General features: G+C 25.4%; 1 protein-coding gene across 2 annotated transcripts in view; it reads right to left on the reverse strand.

The window, feature by feature from the left end:
- LOC127279827 (uncharacterized) overlaps window positions 1-17,081 on the reverse strand; it is a 49,900-nt gene extending 32,819 nt beyond the window's left edge. The window contains exon 1 of one of the 2 annotated variants that reach the window (XM_051302421.1): window positions 16,952-17,081. The gene's annotated coding sequence lies outside the window, so the exon portion shown is untranslated. Of the gene's footprint in view, window positions 1-16,947 lie in introns of both variants that reach the window. The other variant, XM_051302422.1, reaches the window with a different exon arrangement.
- Between the last annotated feature and the right edge of the window lie 1,272 nt (window positions 17,082-18,353).

An 18,353-nucleotide genomic window follows, 5' to 3' on the forward strand; every position in this document is an offset into this window, starting at 1 on the left:
TTTTCGTGATACTTCTTTTTTCACTGTTGGATCCCGGGACCAATTTTTTGGCTTCAAACATGTAGATCTTTTTTTTGGGAACAACTTTTGTTTTGAATATTTTTCACGATCCATAATTTTTAACAAATATAGAAATAAAAAAAAAGTATTTTTACATTTTTCACAAAGATTTAAAAAAAAATTCTAATAAAAAAAATTTTTTGAATAAAAATTTCACATGGCATGCCGCATATATTTATATTTCACTCTTTTTAAATACTGAGAAGTGAAATTGAAATATCATGTTGCGATATTTCAACTATTTAAAGTAAAGAATAACAATAACAACAAAATCAATTAATCTATATATATTTAATTATTCTACCAAGTAAAACTATTCATAAAATCATATGAAAATAAAATTAATATGATTTTTTAATTTCTTTACACTATATATCGGATTTAAATAAAATGAAATAATATTTTTATATTAATTATAATGCGAAAAGTATATTATATACATATATAAACAAAATTATTACCAAGCTATAAATTTTTGTTCATTTAACACCAAAAGTATATATCCATTCAATACAACTTCCCTCATTATTATAAATTCGCGCTAATTTTGTATATAACTGGATTTTGAATTTACTGAAAAGTAAATTGAACTTTACGTAAATTGACGTCGATTCTTCAAAATGTAATTCAACTTTTCCAAGTTCTTTCAAACTTTTTTAATATAAAATTTCCAGAAACTTTTCACTGAATTTTGACAAAATTTGTCAAAAATAAATTAACTAAAAACTATACAACTAAATTGAACGTAACTCTAAATATCCTAAATGTAATGAATCATAATATTTTAAATATATGTATAGAAAATGATCGCATAGAAATTTCTAATAGAATTGTTATAATTGAAATAATGAAACATATATCAACATTCCACTTCCGACGGCTTAATTAAATTCGGATGCAGTTCTCGGTATAATGTCACAGTAAATTCTCCAGTTTTCTTGTCAAGTGTCACAACTTTAGGCATCGCAGTATAGTTTGTCTCGCGTCATCAGTTTCCAAACCAAATAGAAGCAAAATGGCATTTGACCAGAAATAGCACCATATAGCGCTTGAAATTCAAGAAACTTCTTGCACATCTACAGTTTAGTATTAATTACGAAAATGTAAGGATAGTTTTCAAGCCAGGGATTAACTTGTAACTTTCCCATATATACTTCAATTTGAAATTCAAATGATATGCCTTTATCTGGCGAGCAAAATTTATTGAATTGGACAGGAGAAATATATTCCAAGAAAAATACCACAATAAAAATGAATAACTAAACTTATTTATTGTGTATTTGGAAAAATAGCATCAAACAATATCCTTAAATATTTTAAAGATAACATTTATTTCACAAAAATAGCCAACGTAATCACATTCATAATATGGATTTCTTAACTTTTTTAGATATTGCGAGAAATAAATTTCCATATATTTCCTACATTTAGAGATTTTATACATTCATCAGAAAATGGATGATTCTGCAATTTTGACTATGTAGGGTAGAAGAACCGAATTGTCGTGAAAATAATAATGATATTATACGTAGAGAAATACAATTTATAACTCAAATAACGCCATCTATTTACATTAGGGTGGTCCAAGAAAAGAAAGTTGGAATTTTTTTTTCTTTCACCCCCTGGAATTGAAGTATATTGGAAAAAAAATTCCCCTTTATATATATATATATTTTTGTTAATAACTTTAGAACGTGTCTCAAAGCTCTTTACATTTCCCACATGTATTTTTAATGGGGTAAAATATTTTTTTGTAAATTTAATATAAAGTCTAGAAAACCCAATATTTTTCAACCGGACCACTCTGTTTCTCTTCAGAAATAATCAAAGAACATTAATGTTGTTAAAAAAACAGGTGTATTTTTTTATAATTTATATACTTCAACTATGGGGTGGAGGGTATTTTTCCTTGTGTATTTTTGGACCACCCTAATATAAAAAAGTACATTAAAAATACATTTATATTTCAGTAAAAAAGTCACTGATCACAAATCAGTTTCTAAATTCTAGCTATATTTGAGTTAATGATTTTCACTGACATTAGATTTTTCTTATTTTGTCAATAGTTTTCGACAGATGAATAACATTTTACAAATTATTTAAGACATAAAAAATGCAACAATATCAAATTTTTTAAATGAATCTTGTTTAATTTTCAAAAAAATGAGAAATCCATATCGAGGTAACTAAACTCTGCTGGCTGGCTCAATTTTCCCATTACCCCAAAGAATTTTCACAGGCCACAATTTGAAAAAAAGAAGAAAAACATATACAAATTTAATTATTACCTCTATTTTTATTCATGTATCTAAATCTATACATATTTATTTCTAATAAAATCACAAAACATAATTAAATAATAAATTTTTAACCATTTACTTTGATCTCCAGAAATATTTTCCATTTAAGAAGAAAAACTCGAAAACTTGATTTTTCCTTGTAGTTTCTACAAATCTGTCAGAAATATGACCGTTTGCCTTCGTATGACATACAGGAAGGTTGTTCAAGTTTTCCGAGTTATTTCCACGAAATGCAAAGTTCTGTGTACTTGAAATTTAAAAGCTCCCATTACCCCACCTTCCCCTACGATGTAATTTTCTTCCTTAAAAAATGAAACGTAACAATAAATATTAGGTACAAATAGCACGAAAAGTATACATTTTCTCGATGTAACGAGTTCTCGAATTTTTTAAAAGCTTAAACACTTTTCGAGTTTAATAAATGTGAGAACTGTAGAATTGTTCTTGATATACTGCAGAGATGCAGAATTAGAACATTTCTAAATCGCAAATGTATAGTTAATTATCTAAATGCACTAATAATAACTCTAGATTTTGAAATTTTGGACAACATGACGAATTTTGGACTAATATATTCTATCGTATTAAGGATTAAACTCTGCAACCCGAGATGCCGTCAAATGTCAAAGTTTCATTTCGAAATTAGATTTAAACTAACTGATTCACAGCACTTAAAATTGCATTAATGTCGATAACATTGCCTCAATATGTTGTCATTATTTTCGCAACGTTGCCGCACTGTTTGCAAATTTAGATACTGTGCGCGCTATAGTTCAAAATGCAATTTCTAAAAAGTTATAAAAAGTTGAATTGCTCATCAAAAATTTCTAATAAGGAATTTGAAAGATGACTATAGAATACAATATAGTATATGTCTTTAATTAAAGTTTAATTACTTTATTTCAAATTTCAGGAACTTGTATAATTTTGTGCACAGTTCCACACTATGCAGTTCTACGCACTGTGATAGTGAAATAAGGGAGAATGAAAATGACAATAATTCATTGTCAGTCGTCAGCCGGCAAAGTAGTTTCCGATACTTCAACCAACCTCACGAGCCACACCCACACACGTACGACGACAGAAAATCGTTAAGGATGCTGGAGACGCGACAAAGAGAAATATTTTCTAAAAATTTGAATTTTAATTATAAATTCGTAATATGTCATCACTAATAGTATATCTTTTCATTTAGTTGTAATTCAAAAATAATAAAAATTAAATTATACAAAAATATTTATATTTACAATTATAATTTTTATATATTTGTTATTCTTGCAGAACATTTTGTTTAATGCAATTGGTTTTACCTCTTATGTTGTATAGCAATTTATTGACCTATTGAGAAAGGTCGCGCACCCCTCTTGCACACAAATTTAAAGCTATTGTTTAATGGAACCGATTCATTATAAATTTATCTATTGCGAATTATATACAGCCTCATACTGTGTGGTTCACTTTGTATATGAGAAAAGCACTCACATGCTGAGTATTGTGATGTAATATTCAGGATATCCTACGGACGTCATTGGGATATTCAGCGGCTCTCAGCGGTTCAAAATATCGATACAGGATATCGCAGGAATATCCGAACAGCCGGGAATCGCAAAATACACAATCTTACACTAAATTTTCGCCTCTATATAGAAAAACTGTTTATGCTTAGTAGAATTTTGCGGTGTAATATTCGCGCGCGAGGCGAATATTAGCAACCATGCCTGAATATTGCGAAAATTCACCACAATGCTTAGGCAATACTTGTGCAAGAAGTTGTGCTCTGCGGGCAGCTCTAAACTGCTGATAGCTTTAATTTCTATTAATATATTAGAGGTATGATATAGGATAATTTCATTTGCTCTGATAAAAATCAAATATAGTTTATAATAAGAATATTTTTCAACAATAATTTTAATTAATTCTTTTCATTTGCACGGAAAAATTTTATTCAAGATTCTTTAATTCTTAATTCAAGATTTATTTAAAGTATTTTTATAATATTATTGAAAGAATTCTTCTTGGCGCCACGAATATATAGATCTTAATCACTTTGAAAAGTTTTAGAATAACTGTTTTAGAAGACACAGTACATTATTGACTGAGCGCTATAGATAAAAGAAGAGGAATTTTCTTTTAATATATTTCTTTCGTTGTGGGGTTTTTTGATTGTGTTTCAAGTGATTCTGATGAATTTTTAAAAATTCGTCCGCCATATTGGATCCGTCATTTTGAAGTTCTCGAAACTGACATCAAATTCGTAATCAGCGACCCCCGAGTAACGGGTTTCAAGTAAATCCGATACTCTTCGATTATGAAGGAAGTGTTTCTTTTAATGAACCAAAAAAAATGTAAAATGGCGATTATTTAAAAAATTTGACCTTACATTGAAAAATGGCTAACGTCATTGAATTCAACGAACTCGAATCAGGTTTATCTGATACGTGCCAAGTTTGTCAAAAAAAAAAAAAAATAAGTTCTCGATACAATGTAATTTTAGCAAATTACACAAGAGAAAAATATTTTTCAATTGTTTGAACTGTTGTTCAATTTGATAATTTACTACTCCATATTCAATACTCGAACAGTTATTGCTCCATTGTTGGGCCAATATTGATCGATTTATGTATCTAATAAAAAATAATTGACTTTTGGGCCGTCAATGCGCCGCCATTATTGGGCTGTTTGTGAGTTACATATTATTATTGGCAGTGATTATTTGCCATTATAAATTCAACACTTTAGCCGTTAATGTCTCATTTTATTATTGGGCCGAGATTAGTGCTAATTTCGGCAAATTAAAATAATTTAGATCAGTGCCAATATTGGCTAAGTATTGAGACGAGATTCGAACTCATTTTAACAAATCAAATTAACTGAAAGTCGATACCAATATTGGTACAGTACTGAGACCAGTAACATTTATCATATTTTGTCAGAAATTACTGAACCAATTATGGTCCGTATAAGCAGTTCTGGCATTTCGCACCTTGGGATATCGTATAACTCATTTGCGTATATAGCTAAGAGACGTAAGGCGAAGACTTTGTATTCTTGAAGAAAAGGGTTCGAGAATAAAGGAACTTTTTTTCTCCCATATGTAAAAAATTATATTCCAAAACTTGTTCAAGAATTTCTGCGTATAGCAACTTTAGAAAGTTGTCTTGAAATACACTACTTATTCTAGAAATAATTAAATTTGATAAATTCATCAAATTTCTAAAATTATTCTAAGTTTATAAACAAACTTTGAGAATATTTCTTGAACGAAATTTTTCCGTGTGTATTTTCATTACGGTTTAGATTTAAATATAAAATCCACTTTTGTCATTAATAATATTTTTAAAATTTATTACTACTTACTTTTTTTTGTAATATTATTTTAAATTAACTTAATATTAAAGTACATAAATTTTTAAATCTGTATCCTTAATAGTACGAAAAAATTTATAACTATAATATACATGCACAATAATGTGTACTTAATATAGGTTGTTAAAATTTCATATAGTAATTTGAGGAAAGTCGTTTTTGGATGAAAGCCCTTCAAACGTGCTATCCAGGTCACAAAATTAATTGTTTTTTGTCATTAAGCACTTCAAAAATATCATTGTTTTAGGCGATTCCCTTATTAATATTAAAATAGAATATATCATGAATATTTTTAAGCAAAAAAAAAAATTAATTATCAATCTTCTAATATATTAATTATAATTAAATTTCACAGTTATGTATACAGTTAATTATTATTAGTTTACAAAATAACTTCAAATTTCATAGTTAATTAGGTTAATTATTATGTTACACTGTAAAAAATCTTTTTGGAGATTGTACATTCGCAATTTGTATTTGTGTTAAAATTTGTAAAATTACTATATTCAATAAGGTTATGTTACTACATTAAAAAAGCACTTTTACAATTTTCTGTAAATTAACTACTTTCAAAGTGGGTAATAGGTGACGGATGCAACAACTAATTATGTTTCACCTATTACCCACTTTGAAAGTAAGAATAGTTAATAAAAGAACAAAAGATGTGTTGAAACAACAAACAAATAATTTCTTGTTCACTGTATTGACAAGAAAATTGTGTTAACTTTTAAGTTTCCTATTTACAAGAAAAATTTTCTAGAAAAGATTTGTTGCAGTTTCATAAGACACTGAGAACACGTTTATACGTTTTATATACAAGAAAACGTAATATTTTTAGTTTGACCATATTATTTTTAACTCAAAATTAGTATATCTTTGCAATACAGTCAAACATATTTAAGTTTATTTTTGTTGATATAATATACTTCATTTAAAAATAAATTTTGTTTGATTCAAAGTTAGTATATTCTTGATATTATAATCCTTATGTTTCAATGAATAATAATTTATGCACTTTGCATACACGGATAAAAATACAACTTAAAATGATCTCCAAACGAGATAAACGAAAAAAATCTTGTTGACAATAAATAGAAAATAGTCAGTGGATCATCTGAATCTCGATCTGAATTGTGACACTATGCAGGGAAAGGAAGCTTTTTCGATACATAGCAGGGAACCACAATATAGAGAAAAGCAGGGGGAAGCAGGTGAAAAAATATAAATATATGGCATATTTCGGACGTTCTACTGGATTTCCAACGGAAATTTACATGCGTTCATTTCAAACAAACCCTTAAGTTTAAATCAAATAATATGTTTTTAATGAAAGTGACAAATATTTTCCATATACTAAAATAAAACTTACAAACAGGTTAAATTAAACAAAATCATTCAAACAGATCTCTATGGTTAAATTAAAAATTATTTTTTCTGAGTGCGCAGAGGACGCTGTATTTGTCTTCTTCACTGCAGAATTGTGACTGAGTGTGACAGACCCAGTGGTCCCAGTGTCAGCCATAGATTTTGTATAGTGAAAATGTAATTTTATTAGCTCATAAAAATTAAAAAGTAAGCAACTTATCATCAAGAAAAATGCTCTGGGACAGATGAGTTTGTTTGAAAGTAAAAAGATTCAAGGTTTTGATAGTGAAAATAATGCGAAAATATTTATACATTCCGTTTGATCAATTGAATTATATTGCCTTGAAGACCTAACCTAAAATTGAATGGCAACCACAAATAATAAGTTAATCTATCATCTAAGATTGTAAGTACATAATTAAATTTATAAGTATATTTAAAAACAAAGCCACAATGAAAAATTATGAATTCCAAAGAAATGTTTTTTACAAATGAACTATAATTTCCAATGACAAAAATCAGTTTTATCGGTTTTACTATCGCGTTACGAGAAAAACGCTTCTCTGCAAATTTGTCCACTTTGTATATACAATTATGTTTTATTTGTTGTCATATTTCACCTCCTTTTTTTCTTTTTAAGGATTAAAAAGTGAAATGAATGAAAGAAATGTTATACTCAAATGCCTAATTTATTTCTTTTTAATAATCATCAAATTAATATATTTTCTAAAGCGCATTACATTTTTAGCTAGTCACTTGTCAGATTCTCTTACCTGTTATTCTACAGTATCTAAAGAAAAACTTTCAAGAGACTCTTGAATACCGAGTTAAAATTTCTATCTGGGATTAAAATTAAAAATGCAAAATTTTCTTAAAATAAATTGCGTTTTTTAACATTATTTTGTTAGTGTAAGAATATTCTCCGCAATCATGGATATTTACATAAAATATAATTTTCGTTTATAATGTATTTTTCTTGTTATCGTTACCTTTAGTCTCTGCTTGCAGCTTCACTCAAAACTATTATCATTATTACGCGCTCATTTGTAGAATGTTTACAGCGAACTTTTCAGAAAAAGAAAATATTTTGTGTCCGTATTTTATTACATATAGACTAAGGAAAATATGCTTTATATTGAATCAACAAAAGCATGAGAATTGTTAATTAAAAAATATATGTGCTTATTAATTAAAAAGTATTGTGTATATAATTTCTTTTTTTTAAATTTAAAAAAAATAATATAAATTTTCTGACATCATTCAGTATATAAATTCCATGCATTTAAATCAGTGATTTTAACAAAAATAATAGAAATTTTACTGATTCTCGATAAAAATAAAATAAATATTTCAAACAAAATTTGTTACATTCAATAAAAATTAATTTGATTAAAACAAACGGTTGGTTTTTTTAATGCACTTTTCGATTGAACCAAATAAACTTTTTGTTGATTCAATTAAAAGTTTGGTTAACTGTATTGCAATACATTTATTTGATTGATTAAAACAAAATTTGGTTGTTTCAAATTAATTTTTTTCTATTTTAATTCTCATAGTACTATCAGAATGATCTGTAAATCGAGTAGAAAATTGCATCAATAAATCGGAGAAGATTTCTTACAAATAGTTGGTTACAAAATCCAATGGTTATTACTTTTAAACTTTTGTCATTAAAAGTTAAATCATCGTATTTTTAAAGATGTTATATATATATTGAAGAAAGAACCTCAACCGAGATAAAGAAAGTTTAAGCTTCATAATAGTTACATACCTTTAAAAAAAGATTATAAAAGTTTATTAAGTACTGTCTATGTATAAAACATTTTTTAAACAAAAGATTAAAAATATAATACATTATAAACTGTCTAATGAAGTAACAAGAAATAGTGATGAAACACACAGTTCGAATATTTCTTCTTTGTCAGTGTCAATTTTTATCAAAAAAATCATAATTTCTCACTATCTTATTATTTTTATTATAACGAAACCTCTTTTTTGGGATACAAAAAGCATGTGGCGTAACTAATTAATCAGCAATTCATAGTGAATTTTTAGTAAAAATCTAATAAATGTCATTTTAATTGCTTAAATTAAAACAAATGTTTATTTTGAACTGGAAAATGTAATAAAAACAATTTTTAGAATGAAATTTTTGCTTAAAGCTAAAAAATAGAAAAAAAAATCATTATTTCAAATTGTTTGTTATCTACTTGTTCATCGCTATCTCTGAAGATATTTGTTTTATTTCTTTTTCCAATTGATCTTTGTCAATTGACAACATTTTACTTTTCCACTCTAGAAACATTTTAACTTAAAAACAAATAATTAGTTGCGCTTCAAAATACCTTTTTCGAAAATATGCTTGTAATTTTTTTTTCCTAAAATCATCATGACGACTATTTTTTTAAATACTAAATTTTACTTTAGAAAACTTTTACCCAATTAAGGTAGTATACTTTAAACAGTCACTTACAAAAATAAAGTTCAATAGAAAGCATACAAAGTATAGGGTAATTTATTACAGTATGCTGCTTAAGAATCTTTTGCGTGACTGTACTGAATACATCGTCAGCCTCTATACAGACACGTACACATGCATGTATTAAAAATGATTCTCCTTATTCTACAATGTGTAAACCTTAAAATTAATAATTTTAAAAATCTTTTATATTTTTTTAGTTAAACGGGTAATATTGTTAATTCTTTTTGTTTTAAATTCTTCAAATATTTATTTATAATTATATAACGAAGCTGAAGTACGCAATGTTTATGATAAACGATTTTTAAAGAAATAATTTTTTAAAATGAAAAATTCTATAATTTTTTTTGTCTAAAAAATATATTTTTTTAATTTGTTGATTAATGAAAACTACAAGAAATATTTTTTAGGTGAAAAATTATAGAATTTTTCATTTTAAAAAATTATTCCTTTAAAAATCGTTTATTATAAACGTTGCGTACTTCAACTTCGTATAATAGGGTCAGTTGGGGTAAATGGGGACAAGAGGTTTTGGAGCTTAATTTACAGTTTTAAAATTAAGTTCAATGTCAATATTTTAACCTCAGATCACCTGCAAGAGGTTTTGAGTATTGCCAAGCTTTTATCTTGACAATTGGCAGCAAGATAAAAAAGTTATCGCTCAATGTATCAAAACTTGAAAATCAAAGTCAAACTGTTTCAGTATTTTGTCGAGCATTTCAAAGAAAACAAACTTAAAAATCATGCCAAATTTTTTTCTTATTCCTTATGACTCCTGTAACAGAAATTCACTTGAATTTTTTATTTTTTGTCAATTTGGTTAATAATGACAAGCTGGCCCCATTTACCCCGAGTTTTCAAATTTTTGGGGTAAATGGGGACAGCTTGTCATTATTAACCAAATTAACAAAAATCAAAAATTCAAGTGAATTTCTGTTATGGGAAACATAAGGAATAAGAAAAAAATTTGGTATGATTTTTACGTCTGTTTTTTTTCAAATGCGAGACAAAATACTAAAATAAAAAAAAATAAAAAAAGTTTTAATTGGTTCAACTATTATATTTCTACTAGAAATTTTTTTCAAGTTTTTTCATCCCTTAATACAGTAATATACTTAAGGAAACTTTTTTCTTAAAACTTTCTTAGAAACTATGTTGTCCCCATTTACCCCGAATTTTAAGAAATTTTCTAAATTTTGGGGTAAATGAGGACAGTCAGTTTCATGCGTTTAAAGCTTATCAAAAAATTTTTCTGTTGCATAAAATTAATCCTGGGAACGTAAATAACAAGTTAAAAAAAATAAACCCGCAAATATTACATTTTGAAGGAAGAAACTTACGTAATTTGTGAAAAATAGCGATTTTGTCCCCATTTACCCCAACTGACCCTATATTAGTTTTTTAAACGAAATAGAAAATTTTATAAGTTATTGAAGAAATATGCCGTTTATATATAGGGGCAAATCCACAGAACCGGCCGATTTTTACTTATCAAGATGAAAATTTTCCAAATAGCAAGCACACCTTTTATTTATGGTTTACTTTCTTTAAAATATATTCAAGAACAATTATCTTCTTGCGTGATTCATTTTATTTTAATGCCGTTTGAGTTAAAAGCCAAAAACGAAAATATTATTTTTCTTCTGGAAATTATAATTAAAAATGGCATTTCTTTGTTTTTTTTATATATTATTTGAAATATGTGCAAAACATTTTGAATAATAAAATATGATAAAATACAAATAATTAATTTTTTAATTATCAAAAATAAATTATTTATATTTTATCATATTTTATTATATATTTTATTTATTAGCATTTAATTTTTTATTTCTGTAAATTAAATTGTTTACTTACTAATTTTGATATTAACTATTTTAACCAACAAACTGACATTATTGACATCGATTTTGATATAACTTTGAAAATAAAACAAATGAAAGGATAATTCATTTTTCACGATTAACTAGTTAAATTTCGATAAATTTTTTTTTATTTTTAATTTTTAGACGTTATAAATTGAAAATATAATTTGGCGTTTGCATACAAGAATTATAATAATGTCTTTATATAATCACACATGTTTTCAACTCATCATATTTTATCCTGTAGTTGTGCTACTGAAAAAAGGCTAAGTTGAAAATGGTTCACGCTTAAACATAGAGTGATAATTATTGGAATATTTTCTTTAATTCTGATTGCACTCTATTCTATGATACATACATTTGTTCGTCTGTTCACAAGCAATAAGCTCCAATTTGAAAAATTCAAATCGAATAATCGCCGCAAAAGATATTTACAAAAATGTATAGACATTTCATTATTATAAAATAATGAGTAACGCTACTTTCAACGACTATCATTTCTTTTTATTTAAGAGCACATATTTTTTATTACTTTCAAAACATTCTTCAATAAGTAAACTATAATTCACCACAGTTTGGAATTGTTCGGATCTATGCCGAACAAGTTATACCTATAAGAATTAAAATTTATACCTGGAGTAACACCGTAAATTTTATTTTTTAAGTTACTTAATTCGATTTTATTTTTTATAAAAGACTAGAAGGTTCACATTTATTCAATTTTCTTATTTCAATAGGTTCTCAGAGATATTACAAAATGGTTGAAGTATGAAAATAATTAATATAATACTTCTAAAATAGAAAAATATGTGAGTAACATGAAATCGGCCGGTTCTGTGGATTTGCCCATAGACTCATGTTAGAGTATCAAACTTTTAACATTCTTTGGATTATTTTCATTCAAAATTTAAATTTGATTGCAACAATTTTTTTTTTTTTTTTTTTTGATTCTACATATTAAAAAAAAGTATACCTACTTTTTCTTTTTCGTAATTTGATTTAAATTAATTAAGTTATTAATTAACAATATTAATTTTGTCAGGAACTTTACTCTTAAAATATTAAATGAATTGTTTTGAGATCTTGTGGAAAAGTCTGAAATATAATGAGAAAACTCTTACAAACTAAAATTGATATTTTTTTTAAATTAATAATTATTGAAATGTTTAGAAATTTAATGTTAGAAAAGAGTTACTGTTAGAATTTTCTATCAATTTCCAAGTATTACTTCCTCATAGAGAAAATAATGTCATACCAAAATTTTTTAAATTCGATTTTTTGATATATTTTTATGTTTTTCGACTTCACAAATCCAGAATCACATTTTTAAAAAATGTTTGATTAAATTTTCATAAATTTCTCGAATTCTATAAAAGCTACAGGGATGAATTTTTTTAAATTGTAGGTCTCACAGGGTGACATAAAATAAAAGTACTTTGAGCAAATTTAATCAAGACTAAATATTTTTTACATTTAAAAATTTAAAAAAACACGTTTTTGCTTGTAATTTAAAAAAAATGTATTGACACTTAAATATTTTTCTTTTATTTTGTAGAGTTTTTCAAAATGCATCATTTTACTTATTTAAAAACGTGACTTTTGGTGCTGTTTTGTTATTAAATTTTCATGTGTGAGTTTTTTATATATTGCATTTATTTTACAGACTCCATAACTCCATGACGAAGCAGAGTGTTCATGAAATAAACACAAAAAATTCATACTTCAACTTGGCAACGGTTTTTCATAATAATTAATTCAACAAAATATCACAATTTTCGCACATAACAGTCGTTTATCATCATATTTAAGACAACTTCACAAAATCTTAAATCAATCCTGGATTGATTTGTCTAGCGACCTGGAATTCCTTGAAAACCTGTAAAAGTTCTTGAATTTTATTTTTACCTAGAAAACCTAGAAAAATTCTTGAATTTTTCATTGAGTCCTGAAATTTGCTATTTCGTGTAGGAATTTTTTTTCAACCGCGTTCGGAAACACAAAATTTGATAAAACAAAAAATATGTTCGACTTTTCCGACTTTTATCGACTATTTTCAATGCATGCGACTATTTTCGACTCATATTAATAAAATATGTCTTTTTTTTAAAACATTTATAAAAAAAATACGACTTTTTTAGTATAAAATTTACATCTTCCAAAACTGAATTATTAAATGAATATTAACTAATATTCTTCGCAAAATTAATTATTATTATTATATTCAATAATTTTAATCAAGTTCTTTAAAAATTCTATTATTTAAAATGTTTTTCAAATAAAAGTTCTTTTAGAGTCAATTATTGTCTAAAGTTTGTAAAAAAGAAAAAAATTCATTAATTAAAATTTATGAAAATTTCGATTTAAAATCTCCTGAAAATCAATTATTTTTAAAATTCTTCGGAAAATTTATTAATTCTAATAAATTTAATCAAAATTTTCAAAAATTTAATTTTTTTAAACATTTCTTAATTCATAATTCTCTTAAACTCAATTCTTATTATCCAAAGCTTATAAAAAAGTTTTCAGCAATTCATATTTACAAAAATTTTATTTAAAAATTTCCAAAAATTAAATTACTTCTATAAATGTTAACTGCAGTTTTTTCAAATTTCAATTATTTTGTAAATTTTTCTAAATTCATTTTTTTCAATAATACTTTAATTAGAATCTTCAAAAATTTAATTACTACATATTTAAAACATTTTCTAAACTTCTGAAATCGAATGATTTGCATATATCAGATTAGAAAATTAATAAAACTTATTTAATTTCTTATAATAATATAATAATTATAATAATAATTGTTTGATAATAATAATAAAGTATTTACTATCTAATTATATTTATTAAAAAAAATAAATTTACTTCTTCGACTTTTCTTGTAATGTAAATTGACTAAAAAGTCTTTTTTCTTCCCCCTAAATTTGGTCCGAGGCCTAAAGATACCCAAAATTAAATGTATTCATTAATAGTTTATAATGAAAATATAGATTAAAAATAATTTAATCTTGTACCTACACTTAAAGTATTTTTGTCATTAAAATTTATTAAAATAGTTCCTACAAAAAAATTTTTAACCTGGAAAAGTCCTGGAATTTTATTTGTGAAAAGTGCTAGGCACCCTGAATTCAATATTTTAAGAGTAAAATTAAAATTGTTGTGATGGCGTCACCTAATCATCGCACATGCTTTTAAATCTCGTGAGTGCATGTTTATTTTGATATGACAAGTTTACAGTGTAAATGGGATTTTAATCAGATGCACGATTTCGTTTCTAGGACTATTAATTAGTTACGCCCCATTCTCTCTACAGAAAGTATTATATGTACCGGCAGTTCTAAATGAAAAATTTGTTTACTACTTTTTAAACTTCAAATTTTATTATAAAATATTGCTTTTAGTATCAAAAAATAAATTAATAATTTATTAAATGTTTTAGTTATTATTTAGTAATTTAAAAAAAAAAAATTTGACCAATAAAATTATTTCGTTCATTTGAACGTTCAGAACTTCAGACACACAATATTATTCGTTTAATTTAAACTGTTGGAAAGAAAATTACATTTTTTTGTGCTTCCTAAAAATTGGTAAAATTCGAGATGAGCCTTTTTGAAATTCACGATTCATTTATAAGTATCTAGATAACTGCACTCATTTACAGCAATAACTTATTGAAGCTAATTTAATTTTTTTTATCGTTCCTCCATTTCCGTTATGAGAATGCGTTTCGTTGATTTTGTAGCTGAAATATTATATTGATTTTCATTACTGATTGACTCCAGCTTCATATTTATCAACTTATTACTGATTGGTATTTCAAGAACAACCACAAATATAATAATGTATTTATAATTATTAATTTTCACTATGTCGTCAGTTTGAATTTCAGAATGTCAATATTTTATGGCAGCTGTTTTAGTTTGCCTATACTCAAAAGAATGAAAATTATATTATATTATATATATATAGTAAAGTTAATACTTTTGCATTATTGAGATATTACATACAATATACGAGTTCCAGGATGCTGGTAATATTAAAAGCGCTAAAACCTGTCAATGACTATATTTTTTATGAAACGAATAATAAAAATTAATTAATTTCTTTATGCATAAGTAATAAAAATTACATTTGTTGAAAGCAATGTGCAGAGAAAAAGGGTAATTATAAATGAGTGATTAAGATTTCCTTTTTAAATATTATAGATGTCTTCATAAGAAATACAAAAACAAATGAATGAATTGATGATATATTTAAAACAATTGTAATGAGATTTGTAGACAAAGTTGACAAAAAATTATTAAAGAAATATTTTTTTTTAATGAAAAATTCTATGAATTTTCGTCTCAATGATAGTTCTTACACAGTAAAAAAAAATTTAATTCAAATAATCGACTATTATCAAATAAATATTTACTTGGATCAAATAATTTTTATTTGAATTAAATAAATTGTTTTCGAATCAATAATTTCTGTACTTGAAAAAAATACCTTCTCAAATAATAATAATAATTATTTGATACAAATAAATATTCACTTGATAATAGTCAAGTAACCGATTATTTGAATCAAATAAATTTTTTTTAGTGCAATGTGTTATACAAAATTATCAAAAACCTTTTTTCAGTTTTTTTTTTATAATTCTTCATCTCAAAACAAATTTGTTTTTTTAATCGTTTATCCTAAACGTTTTGTTATTTGTCGTTGAAAATAAATATAAATAAATATAAATCCATCTTTTCGTTTAAAATTTAAAAAAATTTCAACATTTATTATTATTTTTCAAAGAAAAGTAAATACACTAAACTTGTAACATTTATAAAAAAAGGACTTTTAATAATAATAATAATTTCACTACATATACACTAATTATAAAAAAATACGTTGATAATAAAATTTCCTTTACATCTTGGTAAGAAAATTAAAAGGCAGTTGGAAATTAATTAAAAATGAAATGCTCTCTTGTTGATGTCCTTAAAGCCTAGTTAAATACCAAGTCATGAATACATTCTAAAAGTAAATTAAAAAATAAAAAAAGGCTCATATGTTTTGGATGACAAGTGCATTATATAAATTACATATTATCAACATTTTTTTTTATAAACAATTACATAAATAATTTATTTTTAAATTTTCATCGAAATTTGTGCATTCATTTAAAGATTTTAATACATATATGTAGCTCAATATATTAATTAAATTATAGTAAACAGTCAATATATTTTAATGTGAATAAATTGTAATTCACATTGTTTACTAATTAAAAATATGTGTGTATCTGAAAATCACAATGAATATGTTTTTGCATACATAGTATGTTTATAGTAGATTTACAGTATGGACATTGTCAGTGCATTCTTATAGGTATATTTTAAAAAAATTTAATATTATTTTCTATTTTTATGATACAAATTATTTATGCAATATGTTAAATTAGCAGTTATGTTTTATAGAATCCGAATTGATTGTTTATATATTTGAAAAATATTGCAAACATTTATTTAATACTTACGTACATTTTGAAGAGGACGTAATGTTTTGTTGTTGTAAATATCAGCGAATTAGTAAACGACAGATGCAAGATTACGTAAATAATGTGCCAAGGGTGGCGGACTTGCCGCTGGTGCGCGGACGACTGAAGCTCGCAAGCTCAAGCTCCCTTTTTGATGGGGGTGGGGTTTGCGCCAAGCATGGCACGGCAATAGAATGAAGAAAGAATGGGAGGAAAAGAGAAAGCGCAATTATGTCAAAAGAAAGGAAGAAAAGGACCGAGGTTTACCAGAAAACTACTTAAGAAAGAGAAAAGAGTGAAAAAGTCAGCTAGACAGAGGATGAAGGACAAAAAAGAGGGAATATATTTGCTAGATTTCTCATTTCAAACAAATATATTATATATAAGAACAAATTTTATGGTAAGTACATAAAAGATTTGCGAAAGTACGAAAAAGTCAAAGGCAACATTTTGGATGATTAAAGTTTCTATATTATATCCCGGGAAAAAGCAAAAGACCGACCAGGATATGTATGAGTCAATTCGGCTCTACAGGCAAAGTTTATTATTAAGTTATGAATAAAATTGTTTTGCTAGAAGAAATTCTATTTTTAATAATTAGAAAAAGCAGTTTTCTCACTAAAAATTTATTTTTAAGTAGAGAAAGTTGCCTAGCCAAGGCAATAATCTCGTTATAAGAAGAAAAAGTCGTTTTTCCGGACAAATTTTCGAATTTTATTTTTCAATACATAAAAATGATGTCTTGTCTCGCTTTTTAAGCAGGAAAAGTAGTTTTTTTAGGCAAATTGAATTGGATTGGGAATTGTAACCAGATCACGATAAACGATGGCCTTTCGGGATTTTTCTGGATCCCCCAATTGTATGGCTTAATCGGCACATATTATTATTCGCCCGTTGGAATTTTTTCCAATTTCATTATGCGTCCGTGTGACTCCTATATATGCTGTCCTATATTTATAGTTTTATGTAGGGGTGAGTGGGGTGTGCCCAATTAAACTGCAAAAAGGGTCAGAATTTCTCAAACGGATCACCTAAAATTAAAATTAATTAATTTATTTGTTAAAGTTATAAACATTTGAAATATTAAGCTATATTAAATAAAAAAAAATTTCTCCGAATCCAGTTGACAAATTTAAAAAAAAATAGATTTTCCTCCTCTTTAAACGCAGTATTAAAAAATAATTTTTATTTTAAACAGTTTTTTAATTTATTTATAAAATTTTAATTATAAAGTTTTCCTCATATCCTATATGTAAAATTTAAAAATTATTTCATATTCCGCATATATTTTTGAGTATAAAACAGTTAAAATTAAATGACACTCAATTGGAAAAAGTTAATTAAAAAATTATTTTATATTTCATTTTATAATAATTGAATAATTATTCGTATACATTATTATTATT

This window comes from Leptopilina boulardi, unplaced genomic scaffold (assembly GCF_019393585.1).
Source record: "Leptopilina boulardi isolate dan_hultmark-lab unplaced genomic scaffold, ZJU_Lbou_2.1 LbouV2_223, whole genome shotgun sequence".
Classification (NCBI taxonomy): Eukaryota; Metazoa; Arthropoda; class Insecta; order Hymenoptera; family Figitidae; genus Leptopilina; species Leptopilina boulardi.